At 38.2% G+C, this 18,197-nt stretch overlaps 1 pseudogene; it reads left to right on the forward strand.

The window, feature by feature from the left end:
* Positions 1-258: 258 nt before the first annotated feature.
* LOC141248716 (magnesium-dependent phosphatase 1-like) lies at positions 259-1,673 on the forward strand (annotated as a pseudogene).
* The last annotated feature ends 16,524 nt before the right edge of the window (positions 1,674-18,197 follow it).

Below are 18,197 nucleotides of genomic sequence, written 5' to 3' on the forward strand. Positions count from 1 at the left end.
GATCAACGATCTTGACCTACTCAACTTATATCAAATGAGGTTGAATCTTAGCCATTATATTTTTTTAAAATTAAAATATTAATATTTTTGCTTATAAACTTTACGCCTTAGTTTTCCAAACAGTAATTTTGTTGTCTTGTATATATATTTGTTAATTTACTAACCCGAATTTGTAAATCCGCACTGCGAAATTTCCCATCTATAAAACCAAGTTTGGGTAAGAATTGTGAGACTTGGCGACATAGAAAGAAAGGGAAGATGGGGGAGGAAACTGTAAAGGAGCAAGCTCTTCAGATGCTGGGATTATTCCAAGTCCTCCCTCGTTTGGTCGTCTTCGATCTCGATTATACTCTCTGGCCTTTCTACTGGTACCTTTCTTCTCTCCTGCTTTACCTCCAAACCATTTTCGTTCAATCGTGCTTCATTTCCGCTCGAATTTGGGGTTTCATTGTTATTTGTCTTCATCTTATTAGATGTGATCCACTTTTTGCGAATTGTGTTCCTTTATTGTGTAATTCATGCTCACCTTCTTGCACAACGAATTTTGAGGAAGACTGGGTGTAAAATGGTCAATCGGAATGTTATTCTGGTCCTTGCCACTATCACCTGGCTATGCTTAAAAATTGGAATTGAATCGTTTCCCAGGCGTATAAGCTTATGCTATGCTTTGCTGAGACTGTCTATCCTCTTTTGCATGTATGTGAATTCTGGGACAAGGTCCTCTAGAGCTCTTTAATAATCTAGAATCTGAGTGTTCTTGTAATAAACATACTATTGATGATTCACATGAATTATTTCATGACATCCAGATAAGCTCAAATGAGGCAATGTTTCTCATACAAGACTAAGTAGCATCTTATGCATATGGTTTTTACTTCTTTTTATAAGACATGTGATGTATATTTGAAGCTCTCAACATTTACTCCATGGCAGTGAATGTCGCTCTAAAAGAGAGATGCCATCTCTGTATCCTCATGCTAAAGGCATTCTGTATGCTCTCAAGGACAAGGGAGTTGATATAGCTATTGCTTCCAGATCACCAACTGCTGATATAGCCAAGGCATTTCTTGATAAGTTAGAGTTGCAGCCATTGTTTGTGACACAGGTGAATACATTTAGACTTCTCTTTCCATTTTAAGCAGCTGTATTGATGTTTCTATACAGATTCACTTATTATAATTATAGTAGTTGGCAGGCATTTTGATCTATTATTGTGCTGTATAGTCTTGGATCCATGAGAGCTAATTAGGTAGCCTTTTGATTTCTCTTACTTGCAATATGCAGGGAAATCTTTTCGAGTAGGACACACAAAACTGATCATTTCCAGAGGATTCACAGGAGGACCAGGATTCCCTACAACTCAATGCTTTTCTTTGATGATGAGGACCGAAATATCCAATCTGTATACAAGTTTTTAAATTTCTTGCATTTCGACCTTCAATACATTCTAACCCATTTGGTTTTCAACTTCACCTTTGAATGCTTTGCAGGTTTCAAAAATGGGTGTGACAAGCATTTTAGTTGATGATGGTGTTAATCTTGGGAAGCTACGACAAGGTCTCACCAAGTTCAAGAAGAACGCTGATCATCCTAAGAAAGAAAAATTTGTGACCATTCATACTCGATTGTTTGCAGTTATTCATGCTGACAGAAGCACTGTACAACATGACTGATTGGATCTTATTTTTGTGCATGATCTAGATTTGATGCTTACTTGTGAAACGTCAAGAATTGGGTGCAAATTGGAAGGTTCTTTGTTTCAAGATTTTTTTAAAGAAGAAATTCTAAGTAACTAGAAAGCAATGTTTTCATAATCAACATCACATCCTAGAAAAAACGATATGGGTCTGTTCGGTTTGTGAATGTTGTTACATGTTGTTGCTGATGCTAGTGCTAGTGCTGATACTTTTATTTAATGCTATTGTTGGTACTTATATATATACTTATCATTTATTGACATGTTCGATAAAACATGATGCTAGATTATAAAATATGAATGAAAAATACTAAAATGCCCTCAAATATTTTCAAAACCCTTGTTCTTATTCAATACGAGGCTGAATTCGGGGCTGAATACAGGGTTGAATTGACAGTTGAATTCGGGGCTGAATTAGGGCTGAATCCGGCTTCGTTTGTTCTGGGAAATTGTCGGCTTCGTCCGGCTTCGTTCGTGCTGTCAATCAAACAGGACAAGAAGGAGAAGGAGAAGACAACATTGACGGTGGTGGTGCTGGCGAAACTCGTCTGAGGTTGAGGAAGAAGATGAACCCTAGATTCGAGATGAGAAGAAGAAGAGGAAGAAGATGAACCTGGATTCGACCGAAATCGAGGAAGAAGAGGACCGAAATCGACGAAGAACATATCGGGAGAGATGAAGAAACAATCAATGGTCGGGGAGAGAGAGGGTTGAAATGGTTCACTAGTACATAGGAGTATTTTTTTTGTTTAAAAACATACATTCAATGCTTCTCATTTTCAAGAAAATAAGTACTTTCAAGTACTTCTTACTGTTTTTAAGTAGCCGAAACGAACGAGTCTAAATGTTATTTATTTTCGAAAAATATAAAATAAGTACCCAGAAGTACTTATAGAAGCCCAGCCGAACACACCCATAAATAAAGAGAATCTAGACTATTTTTATATAGTTCGTTTATAGATCTAGGATTGCGTCACACTACAAGATCATCTTGTAACTCTCTTCGCTAAAATGTAAGTTTCCACCATGTTACCTAGAGTTCCAAAAAGGATGAAACCTTTTGACATGTAAATGGTTCAAGTTCGTTTTGTTTTTCAAAATTATACCAAATTGGACTTAGCATAACCGAATTCGGAGCTGCATATGGATATGGAGGGAGGGTGCGCAAGCTCACGAACTCCGACATCAACATAGGTAGCGTCTTCTAATCTCCACACATGCACCACATGCGTAATGCCGCTAGCTGGATCAAAGACATTGCACATTATGAAATTCTTAATCATGAAGGTGAAACAAGATACAAGCAATGAAGAAGAGAGTGTTTTTCCTTATGTTATTAGAGAAATAACCGAATTAATTCATTTGTAACAACATTTAAAGAAACTTATATACGAGTTACATTGTACACATCATCACATCCCCCCTCAAAGGAGACTTGGAGGTGAATCTACAAGACCAAGCTTGCACGATAAAAAACGATGTTGACGTCCCCCAATGCTTTAGTCATCAAGTCAGCTAGCTGCATCTATGATTTGATGTGTGCAGTTTGTAGACATCCTTCACCAACTTTATCTCTAACTTAGTGGTAGTCTATGTTGAGATGTTTTGTTCTTTCATGGAATACATGCTTAGCAACTATATGTTGGACATCTCGGTTATCACAAAATATAGTAATAGGTAGAATAACTAGTACATGTAGCTCTTCTAATAAACCACGAATCCAAACTACTTTGCTTGTTGTGTAAGACATGCTTATGTATTCGAATTCTACATAAGACTTGGATGGTTATCACAAAATATAGTAATATGTAGAACAACTAGTACATGTAGCTCTTGTAATAAACCATGAATCCAAACTACTTTACTTGTGGTGTAAGACATGCTTCTGTATTCAAATTCTACAGAAGACTTGGAGACAGTTCTATGCTTTTTTGTTTTCCCAGGGAACCAAAGATGCTCCTAAGAAAATACAGTAGCCAGAGATAGACCTTGCACTAAACATGCACTCAACCCAGTCTACATCACTATAGCTTTGAACTGTCAAGTCTGAATCAGATGAATAAATAAACCCCAATTTAGTGTAGTCATATGTGGCTTAGGCGAACAACTAAAAAACAGGCTCAAATGTTGAACTGAATAAGATATGTCTGGCCTAGTTATGTTCAGATATTACAACCTCCCAATTAACCAACGATAAAATTCAAGATCAGGCATAATTTTCCCTTAATCAATGGATAAACTCATTCCTTTAGGAAATGGAAAAGAAGTCTCTTTACAACCCAACATATTGATATCTGTTAGAATTTCCAAAAGAAAATTCCTCTGATTGATCACAAGACCCTTCTCTGGTTTGCTATTTCCAGACCTAAAAAGAATCTCACCAATCCAAGGTCTTTAATAGTGAAGGCTTGATGAAGACCTTTTTTAGTCTGAGCAATTATGTACACATCATCCCCTGTGAGGAGCAGATCATTAACATAAACAAGAGTTATAGATATCAACCCTTTAACTCTCCTCACAAAGATAGAATAATCACGTTTGGACTTTTTTTAGCCCATGCTAAGTAAGAATTTCGTGAGTTCTAAATTCCATTACCTTGAAGCTTGCTTTAAACTATACAAACTCCTTTGGAGCTTGCTAACCTGTTCCTTAGTAGCTTTAGTGTACCCTTCAGGTGGTGCCATATACACCTCTTCATCCAAAAATCCATGTAGAAAAGAAGATGTCAAGGTTATGGACATCCCAATGCTTAATAGTAGACAGTGCAAGCAAAATCCTTACCGAAGCTAACTTTTCCACTAGAGAAAAAGTATATGTGTAGTCTTTACCTTCTATTTGAGAGTAAAACTTTGCCACAAGACATGCTTTATAACGCTATACTGTACCATCTGGATTAAACTTGACTTTAAACACCCATTTAGATCTAATGGTGGTTTTTCCATGAGGTAATTCTGTCAAAATCCATGTCTGATTTCTTTTTAGAATCTCAATTTCTTTTGACATAGCCTCTTCCCAACAATCTTGACTTTTAGCTTGCTTATAGCTCCGAGGTTCAGTGACAGAACACTTATTGTAGAAAGCATGTACAAAACTATATGAAATAGCAGATAAGTCAAATACTTTTGCAACATGAAAAGATGTAGCATACTTTGGATAAGTTTTAAGAGTGTAGAAAAATTCGTTCAACTTAGCTGGCTGCTTTATAATCCTAGTAGACTAACGGACAACAAGACTTTGCTTAATTCCGGGTAAAATAATCTCTGTAGGCTGAAGTGACTCATGATCAACTATGTGGCAGGGCATTGATTTGTCTTCATTCAGCAACTTTAACTTGTATGGAAATATTTCTTCATTAAACACTACATCTTTGCACATGAAGATATATTTTGCTTCAATATCATAAAACTTGAATCCTTTATGAGTTGATAGATAACCCATAAAGATATATTTTATGGATTTAGCTCCAAGTTTATCCTGAGACATGGTACTTGGCCTTCCAAAACAAAAACATCCCAAAACTCTTAAATCAGAATAACATACTTCCTTGTTGAACAACAACTTGTATGGAACTTTCCAATTTAAAGTTGAGATAGGAAGCTTGTTGATTACATGAACAACAACCAACACACATTTTCCCCACAACCTCACTAGTAAATTGGCATGAATCATCATAGCTCTCGCTGTTTCTATAATATGCATGTGCTTACGTTCAACCCTTCCATTTTGTTGGGGATTTCCCGGAACGCTTTGTTGGTGAACAAATCCTTTTGAAGCAAATAAATATTGACAAGCTTGTTGCATGAACTCAGTGCCATTGTCACTTCTAAGAACCTTGATAACTTTACTAAATGGTTCTCAACATAAGCTAGAAATGACTGTATGATATCTTTAACCTTAGTTTTCTCCTTGAACAAGTAGACCCATGTGAACCTTGTGCAATCATCTAGAATAGTAAATAAAAAATGAAGCTCCATGATGTAGGTGTTTTGTAAAGACCCCCCACATCAAAATGAACAAGATCAAAAGGATGAGTACCCAATTATTCACTTCTTTGACAAGAGCCTTTACACTGTTTTGCAAGAATGCAAATTTCACAATACAACTTGAAATAATCTTATACTGACAGAGGAATGGATAAATGTCTCAACTTTCCTATTGAGCAATGCCCTAATCTGTTATGAAGAATAATACAAAGCTTCTCTATGTCAGAAGACTTCAGCAAAGCTACAAACTGACCATTGTTCTTCACGTTAGTATATCTGTTATCTTCCTGAACATATTCCATTATGAATAAGCCTCCTGATCTATCACCCTGAATCGCCTGTTGTTTAGTAATATGGTCCTAAAATGAAATATGTTTAGGATGCAAAGTTCCAAGCAATCCTTTATTAAGCAAATTGGTCACTGAAAACAAGTTGTGTCTGAACTTAGGCACTAGCAACACATCTTGCAGAACAAAACCTGAATTAAGAATAACTGACCCAACAAACCAGACATATTTAACACTTGCATCAGATAACATGACATTAGCAGTCTAAACTAAGCAGCTTTTCTCAGAAAAAGTCTCTCATCATAGATCATGTTCTGTGGCACCAATGTCTACTACCCATGAAATTTGTGCAATAGAAGAACAAACTTGAAATACATAAGAAGGTAGATTACTTGCCAAACATGTAGAAGCTTCATTCTCCCTCATCATCTTAGCTATTTCTTGTCACATTCTATCCATGGTTTGTTGATCAAATGTTGAATTCTGGGCAACAATTCTAGACACAAAAATTTCCAATGGAATACTTCTATTACTGCTGCATTCACCCTTTTATCCTTGTTTCTGCAATTTCCAGAAGTCCCTTCCACTGCTTTCCAAGTATTCGATCGACTCTCTTTGAAAAAACGCTTATTAGAATGCCCCTTTTGATTACAATGTTCACAAACTCTTCCCTTATTCTGGATGTACTTTTGGATTAACTTTCTCCTTTGATGATAGAGAACTCAGTGAACAAGCCATTCCATTGTCAAGAACAGAATTATCATAAACTGTCAAATTTGTAATTGACTTTTGTTTTTCAGTCTGTTGAATAAGAAAGTGTGCCTTATTCACAGTCGGGAGAGGATCTGATGCTAAAATAGTAATACACATACTGTCAAACTCTGAATTCAAGCCCATCATAAAGTCAATAAGATGATACCTAGCCTCTTTTTCCAGCACCTTCTTTACCAGATTGCAAGAACATTCCAAGAACACGCGACATTGACACTAAGGAGATTCTTCCAATGTAGCAACTTCATCCTAGATCTTTTTTGTTGTCGAGTAATAATATCTGACAGATCTGTTCCCTTCCTGGATTGAAACGAGAGAACGCCTCAATTGAAAAAGCAGTGAGCCATTAGTCTGCCCAAATCTTTTGACTAATTGAGTCCGCAATTGATGTGATGAATCTACAAACACGACGTTGTCTGTGATCTTGCTATCCATGGAGTTTAATAGCCAACAACGTACCATGTATTCGGCCTTAATCCACTTCTTTCCATTGCGAGTCCCTTTCAGCTGGTCTTGGACAAGAACCATCGATAAGTGCGAGCTTCGTTTTCGCACCTAATGCCAACTTAACGTTTCTGCTCCAGTTGAAAAAATTGTTGGCATTAAACTTCTGTGGAATAAGTGAATGTGCAGGTTTATCTGTCTTCACAACAATCAAAGGATCCAACTCTTTTCCCGAAGACAACAGTCGGCGATGCCGAGTACGAGTTCACCGGAGAATTTCCTTCTACTCTGAGAACGATGAGGAGAATACCGATTGTGAAATGGAGGCGAACGTGAATGATCTATTCTTCGAGAATGTGCGCGATGACGACGTCTACGTCTACACTCAAGATCTGAGAAGCCATTGCTGGATTCCTCAGAAGACGATGACATTGATCTAGAATCATGTGGAAAAAACTTTCAATCAAGAGCTTCGACTTAGCTCTAATACCATATGAAGTTCTTAATCATGAAGTTGATACAAGATACAAGCAATCAAGAAGAGAGTTTTTGTTCATTATGTTATTAGAGAAATAACCGAATTAGTCCATTTACAAAATTTACAGAAGCTTATATATGAGTTAAATTGTACACATCATCACAATCTTCTCCCCTATTGTATATTAAGAAGATTTTGTTACAGTCGACGAGAAGCATCGACAACCGTATGGGACATAGTCGGTCAGGGAAGTCACGTGGGTCATAACTTATTATACTCCTCCATTCTATATCCTACGATACAAATACAAGACTCTCTCTTATGTATGATACTTTCTAATACACTGAGAGATTCTAGTTCAGAATAGCAGATTAACGCAATCTGTACCTTTATAGTGTGGCCGGATGGATTCCTTCGAATCAACACCTCCTTTTAACTCATTAAGTCGATCTGGACTCGCCATGAATCCGGTCCTTCAGTGAGAAGCCTTGATGTCCATTGTTGATTCCGGAAGTTGCAAGGATTAGCTGTTTCAGAATAAATCTAGACAATGAATCTTAAAAAATAAGAAAAACACAAATAAGGGCGGAATACGAAACAAATAAAGGGAAAATATAGAATAAGGAAGAAACGAGAGAAGTGATAAAGAAACCCAATTATCTATTAACCTCATTAAACGATCCAATAACCATGTCTTCTACAACGCCACACAACCAATAATCGTCCAAGAAATTGGAGCACAAAGAAGTTGCTTCTATCTTGACCGAGTAATTGGTCCATCAAAGGTTGACACTAATGGTGGGGATGATCCTTCATCAGTCCCTACAAGTGCGGGTCTCGAGTGGAAAACCAGATCCACTATGTAAGAGTTCAAGAGGTTATTGTTGGACAATGATAATAGTATAGGTCCATTACAACCAAAATCAAAAATCCATTTTGAATATAGCCAAAAACTCTCCTAGGTTAAGAAAAACACTATAAATAGTGGAAAAATGAGAAAGAGGGATCTCACTTTTTAAACACAAATTGACTAGAAATTTGGATAATGTGCAGGTAGCCGGCAGAGGTTCTCTAGTTGAACTTAACGAGTTTAGCTAGCATGTGGATAAGTATGTTCACAAAGCTTGTGTAGCCGTTGATGCCGGTCCCCGCTCTTCTTATTGGAGCTCGGAAAGTCTCATGAGCTCAACATCCCTCATGAGCATGCCAACGTTCATGATCACGATGCTGTTCTCGAGCATACACAAGTTTGTGAACTCACAGACACTCGCGATGCATCACCCTCCCTAGTCTGTCTGCAGCGGCGCCGAGTTACTTGCTCTTCATGAAGTATTGAATACGAGGTATTGTTCATGAAGTATGAACTTGCTTGCGAGGATGCCGATTATGGGGGGCAATATCATTCGTGAGCCATTTCCCATTCATACACTTCGCGAGGCCTGATTCCTAGGTTGTCGACAATTTATATGTTCTCGAAAAAGTACTAATCATGAAGGTATCTCATTTGAACTTAACTAGTCTTTGATAGTGATTATTCTCAGTTTAATCCTACTTATATTCAAGTTGCTAAAGGTCCTAATATATTAACATATACGCTTATGTCATTGAGAGCGTTTATGGACTGCCTCTCGAAGCCATATATACACGTATATGCCTCTAGCTAGTTGATTAGCTCAATTGTCATATGACTTATTTATACTTTCTAAGTGCACCGCTCTTATGATATCAAATATCGAGTACATTAATTGGAGGGATGATAATCTCTTGCTCTTAGTAGGAACATTGCCTAGTAAATGGCGCGTAAACCTCCAAATTGTCATTGCTCACTTATAAAGTATATTATATATATACATTACTAATTTGAGCATCGGAGGTCCCGTCTCATAGACCCTCATCTCCTGTTTTGGGCCTTTTTCAGGATTCTTGAAGATGCTATTTCGATCGGAAGCAAGAGATGTTGAAAACATATAAGAAGGAAGAGAGTCTACAATCCCAAGAAGATGGAATGTTGCTATCCTTTATCTGTTGGACCAAGATGCCGACGAACCCGGGCTCCAACCTAGCATCAACTGTGAGGAACTCCGCACACTATTACAATATCCATCATGTAGAGAGATCTCACTCTCACCCTTGGAGCACATACAATCATTTTACCAAGAAACAAGTGAAAGGGAAAGGTAAGGCATACTTGACTAAAGATTAAATTCGCAAAGTGTACATTCAACTTTAGTCTTTGCATGTAACTCGGGGGTTAGTTTTTCTCGGTTTCGAGTGGTTTATACCCCTCACGAGTGAGCCGTTACTCGCTTAGTTCATTTGGCTTTACTTCGTTTCACGAGTTCTTTGACTTTAATTATGTCGCATGCTCAAGAGAGGTTTCACTTTCTCTTGCTTTGTTAGCATTCATGAAACAAAGTCTTCATCCTCTTTAAATGAATTTTATGAGGCGACATCTTCATTCACTTCGCGTACATTCACAAAACAAGTTTTTTAATCAGTTTGCACATTGTATAAGTGAACGTCTTCCACTAGCTTTACAAGCATTTGTGAAGCAGAGTCTTCATTTGCTTCATATGACTTCCACGAGGTGATGTCCTTATACCTTCATGAATTTTCGTTTCCATACAAGTGACACGTTATTCACAAAGCACTTAACTCCTCTTATCTCAGGTATCCTTGAAAAATATTGTTGAAATCATGTAAGTCTCGCTAGTCAAAGCATTGTCAAAAGCATGTAAGCCTTTACAAAGTCGCAGAGCAACCTTGTGTATGGTGTAAGCCTTTGTTGACTCGCAGAGCAACCTTGTGTTATGTGTAAGCCTCTTCCGAGTTGTAGAGCAACCTTGTCCATGGTGTAAGCCTCTACCAATTCGCAGAGCAATCTTGTGTATGCTGTACTCCTCTTTCGAGTCCCATAGCAAACTTGTGTAGCACAAAAAGCCTTTGCCGACTCGTATAACATCCCTTAAAAGCCTCTGCCGAGTCGCAGAGCACTCCCTAAAAGCCTTCACCTCGTGGAACATGTATGCCTCTTCCTTGACACAGAGCAACCCAAAAGCCTTTAGGTGAAGTGTTGCTGGAAGCATATAAGCCCACCAAGCTAAGCATATAAGATTTCGTCTTAACATTATCGAAATCATGTAAGCCTTTGCCAAGCGAAGCATTTTTGAAAGCATGTGAGCCTTCTCCCAACGAAGTATGTATGCCTATATAGCGAGTGTTTTTTCCCTATATAGTTAGAATTATTTAGTACTTGTTATCTAGACTCGTGGATTCGTTAGCAGGTTCCTAGTCTTAAGTTAGCGACTGAGCCAAACTTGTTTTTAGGAGTCAATTATCTATTTTCACATTATGCAGTTTACAATCTCATTAACAAAAGTATTTTTACCACCTAAACCTTTGCTAGGCAAAGAATTTCCATGTAAGCCTTCACTCCTCGAATTACTAAAGTCTTCTCTCCTTGAAGCATTATTAAAGCATTCTCACCTTAAAGCACTAAAGTCTTTGCTTATCGAAGCACTAAAACCTTCGTTAAGGCGAAGCATTATTTAAATCCTAAGCAAATTATTACCTAAAAACTTTCGCTTATAGAGAAACATTATAATGCTTATGGGAAGAGTTGAACTAAAATGTTCACTCAACAACCACCTCTAGAGCACTCAAGGTCGTGCCCATGAGTAAGCCTTGATCTCTCTTCCTTTGGACATTGCTCAACCTTGAAAACCATGTTCGTGCATCCATTAGTGACTAGGGTCTTGTCCACCCGACATGTGTCGTTAGGTTCATGTAGGGAAAGACAAGCACGTGGTTCACTATTTGACCACCAAGAAAGATGTAGTCACGACATGGAATTCTCCCAGCGGGCTCCTAAAAGGTTTCCATGCGTGTTCTCACCCAGACAGTCCACGAGCACGAGGCTCACATATTAAGTAATCTGGAAAATCTACAACCACCTCGGGGGCACTCGAGGTTGGGTTTGTGAAGAATCATTAAGCGGGCTCGAGAAAGGTGGCCGTGTCATGGATTCTCGCCCAGCCGGCACACATACACATTGATGGATGAGGGCTCCCCCATAAGCACCTCATTATGTCTGTGGTCAACACTTGCAAAATTGGTAGGATTGCAAAGGTTACCGACCAGGGGCTCACTCGTATGTGCCTCACAAGGTCTCTTAGGGATTGCTTGAGTCGATAGAGAAATTTATCCAAATAGTACACAAAATTTGGATGCGCTAGATCTAGAAATCCAGGGGGCTGATTCATATACACCTATTCATTTAGAATCATGTTGAGGAAAGCAGTCTTTACATCCATCTAGAAGGGCTTGAACCCTTTGTAAGAGGCACAGGCAATGAGAAGACATATAGCTTCAAGTCTGGATGTCTCATCATAGTCAATGCCTTCTTTCTGGTTATAGCCTTGACCTACAAGCCTTTCATTTTTGCATACAAAATCGCCTTCATCATCGAGCTTGTTTTTGAAGAACCACCTTGTGACAATGATAGTTTTGTTGGATGGTCTTGGAGGCGAACAAGTTGCAAAGAGAGGAACACGTCTGAATTCCCTTTTTAAAAGGAGAAAATTTTACCCACATGGTGAGACTTCTTTTGCTAGTAGTTTCTAGTCTTAACCACTGTGACATCAAGAAACTCAGAGAGAGATTCACTTCCTTCAGCAAGAGTAGTAGGGACACTTGCTTGAGCATTAGAAGTACTCACTTCTTCAAAAGCATGTCTTGCTTCAATATAAGGGTGACTCAATGGATCTAAAGGAAGACTTGATTGATCTGAAGGATGAGTTGCTTCATCTGAAGGATGAGTCACTTTATCTAAAGGGTGACACGCTTCAGACTCCTCTTGAACATAGTCTTCAAGATCAGGCATATCAACCTCGCTTGCTTCATTGGAGGGTGATTCATGCATGTCCTCAACAGTAGAAGAGAGAGTACTAGGGGCTTGCTCATCGTCATCACTTTCATCATCTAAAGTCGATGAAGTGATAAGGTGATGCAGAAAACTAGGAGAATGTGAACAAGAGTTGCTATAAGTTGGAAAAAGGGTCTTGGTCTGATGAAGCTTGATATGCCAAGAGTCGTTCATCAAATCTCACATGGATAATTTCTTCTATTCTCTTTGTTTGCTTGTTTAGATCCATGTAGGCTTAAATGGAAGATGCATATCCAAGGAAGACATCTTCATCATATCTAGGATCAAATTTTCCTAGGTCGTCTTTCCCTTTGTTGTGGTCATAACACCTACAACCAAAGACTCTTAGATGGGAGATGTTTGGTGTATGGCCTTTGAGGAGTTCATATGGCATTTTCTCTGTCAAGGGCCTCAACATTGGCATGTTGATGATGTAACATGCTGTGCTACTTGCTTGTGCCTAATAGAGACGAGGAAGACCACTAGGGAAATGCATTTTATTTGCCATGTCTTCTAGAGTTTTGTTCTCCCTTTCTACTACACCATTTTGCTTAGGCATTCTTGGGGATGAGAAGTTATGTTTTATCCCCTTGTCCCTGCAAAAATTTAGAAACTCCATGTTCTTGAATTCTAGCCAATGACCTGAGCAAATAGAACAAAGAGGGAGACCAAAAATCTTTTCTAATAGAAGAACTAATGAGGAGAATCAGTGGATGCTTAATCCTTAGTCCTTAAGAAGAGAGTCCAGGTAAATCTAGAGTAATCATCAACTAAAACATATGTATACCTTCTACCACCTGTACTTTGAACACGTAGTGGCCCACAAAGATCCATATAGAGAAGCTTCAGATGCTTGTTTGTATAAACCACCTTTTCTTGTTAGAAGGATTGTCAAGGAGCTTCAACTTAAGCACAATTTTGCGCAATGGGTTATGTTGTCTAGCTTAACCTCTGGGAGTCCTCTCACGAGCTCCTTCTTCTTAATCTTGTTCATAAGATGACCTAGTCTCTTGTGCCATATATTGAACATGTTGGCTATAGAGACTAGACATAGATGAATCTCTAGGTCGAAGGCGAAGGTGAAGTTGAACGTATAAGTGTTTTCAACTCACTTGCCCATCATGATCACTTATTTTTTGGGAGCTAGCACTAGGCAGTTAGTGGAAGTGAATGTGACATCATTTTCATCTTGGTCACATATTTGAGTGACACATAGACGATTGAAACATATGCTTTCGACAAGATTGACATCTCTTATCTGGATCTTCTCTAGCAATTGCACGTTCCTAGTTCCCTTGATTCTTCTTTTCTTCTTATCCTCGAAGGAGATGTTCCCTCCTTTTGTAGCTTGAAATGAGGGCATGAAGTTGTAATATCCAGTTGTATGACATGAAAAACCACTATCTATATACCACTTGTCACACCATACCATTTCAACTTGCAAGTAAGACAATTAAGCTTTCGGAACCCAGTGAAGCTTAGATTTTCTGGGTTTATTAGTCTTGAAAAAGCCTTGGAAACTAGGAGCAACTATAACTTTCTTAGCATAAGCTATAGGCTCATAGTAAGAAGGATCATTCAAGTCAATCACCTCATGAGGCTTTGTCTTGATTGGTAAGGCTTATTTCTAATCTTTTCTTTCTTCTTACACTCATAGTGAGTGTGCCCAAATGTACACGAACGGTAATATCTCACATACCCATATTTTCCTTTACCGGGATGATATAAGATTTTCTTTTCAAGCTTAATAGGCTTAAAATTTCAATTCTGAGTCTGTTTATGTACATTTGTGAGCATTGACACCATGAAACCATTTTGGATTTGTTTAGGTTCTTTCTCTAGTACCTTTATTTTTCCTTCCAATGTGTTCATTCTTGTTTCTGCAATATTGAAGTGCTTTGTCGAAAGGGTTTATCTTCTTAGTTAATTCCCTAGTTAATGAGTCGCTAGAAGTGGATGAAGTGTCACCTTGACTATCCTAGCCCAATTCGGCTCTAGTTGTGACGAAGACTGTTTAATTGCCAATTTTTCTTATTGATAGATCTAGTAAGCTGATTAAGCTTGTGCACTATTAATTCTAAGTTGTTATAATATTGGTTTCAGATATGGCCCCTTATCTTTATATGAGTCACATGTTTTGGTTACTAAGGTCATTTGCTTATCTTTTTTGACAATTTAATAGTTTCTAGCCTAAGTTCAGTGCCTCTTGATTATCATTAGATTGTTGTTGTAAGGTTTCATTGTATTCTGTAAGCCCTTTAATCATGAGTATTAAGTCATCCTTAGGCAGAAGTTCGAGCTTATTGAAAGATACTTGTATTGGCTCTTCTTTGTCAGAATCCTCAACGGATACCAAACACTTTCCTTGAGTGCCTTATCCAACATCTACTTCATCGTCGGAATCACCTTAAGTAGTGAACAAATATTTCTTGGTGTCGCTCGAACTCGCTACAACGTTTTCATTGGGACAAGTCTTAGCTAGATTTTGTTGGCAATTATAGTAGACATAGTCCTTTAGGTCTCGCTTATGGGGAATGGAGTTCTTGAAGGAACCCTTGTTTTTGAGGAACTTCTTTAACATTTTTTTCATCATCACGAATTCAATGTCATCATCTCGATCACTGGTCTCTTCATTCTCCATTCTCTTTGAGACCTTGGTTAGCTTGAGTTCAGTCCCTCTAGATTCTATGGAGGACTTGTTTCGCTCGTTTTCTTCAATCTCTTGGATCTAAAACTTTCCAAACAAAACATAAACCGAAAGCTCCTTGGTTTCCTTTTTCATAAGAATGATGCGCCTTGTGGTGTCGAACTTTTGGTTCACTCCATGGATAAAAGATAAAGAAAGCTTCCCATGACTCGACTTTCACTCCAGTAGAGGACATCTGCTCATATAGAGTTTGAAACCTTGAGTGATAATATGAGATAGCTTCGGATTCACCCATCTTTAGGGAGTGAAATTATCTTTGCAGCTCGAATTTGAAGCTATTCTACATGTCTTTTCTTTTCCTATGCATATCAATGATAACCTTCCACATATCCTTAGCAGTAGGGATGTTCATGACTTTTTTGACATATTTCCTTGATAAAGAGTTGAGGATGAGTTGTCGAGCTTTGGCATTTTTCTCCATGATTGTGTACTCCTTGGTGTCCCGGCTATTGTCAGCAAGATCCACATGGACAACTCCATCACCCTTCTAAATTACACTCCAACATGAATAGTCGTTTGTTGGATGTAACTGGTGGTCATGTTTATCCAACAATGGAGTTCCCAAGGATCACCACGTGGCACTTGTTGAGCGAGATCCCAATGTGAAATTACCAGTATGCTTATCATTCATCCTTGTTGATGAAGGTTGATCAACCTACTAGAGATCTGATAGTATTTTTTGGACTGTGCTCTTGATACGAACTGAGTTTTCAGCACGACGTTATGCGGAAAACAAGAGAAACTATTGTTGACAAAAGTTTCAGTAACAACGAGAACCTTTGCCTATTACAGTGTAGGATAAAACTCACTTTGATCTCTTATATTGCTTAAGCTATTACAAGAAGACTTGAAGAACTCTCTTACACTCTATTTTTTACTTTCTACCTCACTCGAGAAAGCTCTTACTTGAATTCTTACAACAATACACTTAGATCGCACTTATCTCACAATTTACAATGGAGAGAGAGAATGAGAGAAAGAAGCACTCTACTTTCCTAATTCCCTTCTCTATTTATAGTCGAGCTATTGAGTAACTTTACATAGAAGAGTCAGTCGAGCCACATCAGCTAGAATCTCTAAGCTAATTGGTTAACAACATTCCTTTTCTAGAAGTTGTTCCATCTTTGATAACTTTCTTATCGCGCTTTATCCAAGCAAACACATGTAGGACTATTATCCCTTGCTATGTAACTTGTAAGATCCAGCTTCTCCATGATAAACACATGCTTTTATTGTAGGGACTTTGTTTTTCTAGAAGCTTCAATCTTCTAACAACTTGTGCAAGTGGCATCTTGATTTTAGTCGTACATCACGCTCTACCTTGAAGTGTTATACATGAACTTTATAATTCTCTATTTGATTCTACTTCAAGCAAATTCCTTATGCTTTAAGCGATTTTTTGCACTTCAAAGCTAGTTTGCACTTTTATATTCATGTAATGCTTGATTTCAAAGTAGTTAAATGAACCAATTTATCTTCATCAAAGCTAGAGAAAAATTCTAAAAAAATTAACCTTAATTAACACAAGGACTTAAAAGTCATGAAATCAGTTAACGCGCACGTAGCCGGTGGAGGTTCTTTAGTTGAACTTAACGCGAGTGTTAGCTCACATGTGGATGAGGATGTTCACGAAGCTCGTGTAGCTGTTGACGCCGGTCCCCGCTCCGATTTTGGAGCTCGGAAAGTCCCACGATCCCGGCAATGGCCTCTGAGCTAGGCATTTCTCACGAGCTCGACAAGTCCCATGGGATTGGCAGCGGCCTCAGAGCTCGGAAAGTCTCACAAGACAAAAGAGTCTCATGAGCTCAGCAAGTCCGACGAGCTTGGCAATGGACTCGGAACTTAGAAAGTCTCACAAGCTTGACATCGCTCACGATCATGCCACTGCTCATGATCACGGTGTTTTTGTCGAGCATGTACAAGTTCCCGAACTCATATACACTCGTGATGCATCACACTCTCAAGTCTTTCGACAGTGGTGTCGAGTTACTTGTCTACAAAGATCCTCTCGCGCGATGCATCACGCTCCTGAGTCCGTCATCGGCGGTGTTCGTGAAGTGTTCTTTAAGAATTACTGTATACGAGGTATTATTGATGAAGTATGAACTTGCTTGCAAGGATGCCGATCACGAGGGGGAAATATCATTCACGAGCCATTCTCCCTCCCGTTCATACACTTCACAAGGACTGATTCATAGGTTGTCGACTACGTGCATGTTCTAGAAAGTGACAGTCATGAAGGTATATCATTCATTAGACTATACTAGTCTTTGATAGTTCTTGTTCCTTAGTTTAATCCTACTTATATTCAGATTGCTAAAAGTCCTTTTATATTAACACATATGCTTATTAGTTCGGGTAAAAAGACATCAACATCTAAATTTCTTTAATTGAGGGCAAGATAGCTAAAATCTAATGATCGATCATGGGATATAATAATTGAATTAAGATGAATATAATAATTACAAGATTATTGAATCGAAAAAAGATGATATATAAAAAATACAAGCAATTGAGCATATGACACAAGTAAATGTTGAAAGGACTTACCTTCCATGGAGTGTACTGTAGACATTGATTACATAGGCTCAATTTCGGGACTGTTATCGTGTCCATTGAAATGAAAGAATAAGAATCTATCTTATATACAAGAGGGATAGTTTTGTTATGTGAGAATATGTAGGAATGATGGAAGAATTCATTAGTCCATAAATTATATATTATCCACGATTTAACTAAATTCCTAATTAACCTCAAGTCCTAGCTCCTTAAGTCACGAGGGATTACAATTGAATCTGAGGACCATGGAGTTGATAGGAAGAAAAAGGAGTCGTCCACGATTGTAGGGGTATGTTATAACAAATTGGTTGGACCTCTTCTGAGTGATTGCTAGTTACGGGGAGATGA

This window comes from Phyllobates terribilis, unplaced genomic scaffold (assembly GCF_046119375.1).
Source record: "Phyllobates terribilis strain yellow unplaced genomic scaffold, ASM4611937v1 Scaffold_3906__1_contigs__length_68299, whole genome shotgun sequence".
NCBI classification, from domain to species: domain Eukaryota; kingdom Metazoa; phylum Chordata; class Amphibia; order Anura; family Dendrobatidae; genus Phyllobates; species Phyllobates terribilis.